General features: G+C 36.4%; 1 protein-coding gene and 1 long non-coding RNA gene across 2 annotated transcripts in view; both read left to right on the forward strand.

The window, feature by feature from the left end:
• Positions 1-1342, forward strand: part of LOC103132771 (cell wall protein DAN4-like) — a 6271-nt gene that overhangs the window by 1326 nt on the left and 3603 nt on the right. The gene's annotated exons all lie outside the window — the stretch shown is intronic.
• LOC103132770 (uncharacterized) lies at positions 35-1267 on the forward strand. The gene is made up of 4 exons (XR_475618.2): positions 35-251; positions 609-670; positions 755-903; positions 1138-1267. It is a non-coding gene; the product is annotated as an uncharacterized LOC103132770 (long non-coding RNA).

Genomic DNA, 1342 nt, shown 5'->3' on the forward strand with positions numbered 1-1342 from the left:
CTCCAACCACAACCACAGCGGCTCCAACCACAACCACAGCGGCTCCAACAACAACCACAGTGGCTCCAACCACAACCCCAACAGCTCCAACCACAACAGCAGCTGCAACCACGGCAGTCCCAGTGTCAACAACAGCAGTTCCAGCCCTAATAAAGTTGCTCACTTTTACGTCTGATGAAAATTTCACCTCAGATTTGGCAGACTCATCATCACAAGCATTCCAAACACGTTCTGGACACATAAGGAATCGAGTATGTTTACCCCTTTTTCTCACATAACAATTTACATTGTATTTTTTAAGTAGAATTGTACTACATAAGTTGGTAACCTATTGTATGCTTTTGAATAATAGTTTGTGTCTTTTCAACCAAAAAATGTGAATTAAGTTTTCACCTAAATTAAAGAAAGTCATATTAATCTTATAGTGATTAAAAATGCTATTACTTACATAGAATAGGAATAATCTCCCCATAACATGACATTTAATTATTTTTCTTTTAATGAAGTATGTAGAATTTCTCTATAAACCAATATAGCAAAATGTATTAATTGTTCTATTTTTTTTTGAAATTGTACACCTAACATATTTAGTTTTTCTTTTCATGTAGGTTGAGCCACTTTTAAGAAAAGCTTTCTCTTCATTCCGAAAGACTGGAGCTATGACATTCAGGTAATTTCTTTGTATGTTGCTATATAACCAACTCCTTGTTCAGACTCTCATAGACAATAACTAATTATACTGCTACTTTTGCAGTGCTGGATCAATCATCAACTCTGTGGACCTTGAATTTGACTCATCATCCACTCCTAATGATACAGAAATTGAACAGGTTTTGGTTAATGAGGCTTCAAACATCACAGAATTCGACGTAATAACTGACACGATTGCCATTAGTGACCAAGGTAAGAAAAGATGAGTAGAACATTAAATACTTATGCAAAGGATGAATGAAAGGAAGCACTAACTGAACTGCTTATGAAAAAAAGATCAACACAATATTTAAGGAAAACTTAGTTGAAAATTAGCTGATTATACAAATTTTAAGAAATTAAAAGTACTTTTAATATCAACCTTTATAAATGAAGTGTTCAGTTGTTCTTTTAAACTTTAATTTTGATATACGATAAATATTACAGGTTCTCTGACGACAACAATAGCTCCAACCACAACAGCTGCTCCAACTACAACCACAGCTGCTCCATCCACAACCACTGCTGCTCCAACTACAACCATAGCAGTTCCAACCACAACCACCACAGCTCCAACCACAGCTGCTCCAACCACAACCACAGCTGCTCCAACCACAACCACAGCTGCTCCAACCACAACCACAGCATCTCC

Source organism: Poecilia formosa, unplaced genomic scaffold, assembly GCF_000485575.1.
Source record: "Poecilia formosa unplaced genomic scaffold, Poecilia_formosa-5.1.2 Scaffold1304, whole genome shotgun sequence".
Lineage (NCBI taxonomy): Eukaryota > Metazoa > Chordata > Actinopteri > Cyprinodontiformes > Poeciliidae > Poecilia > Poecilia formosa.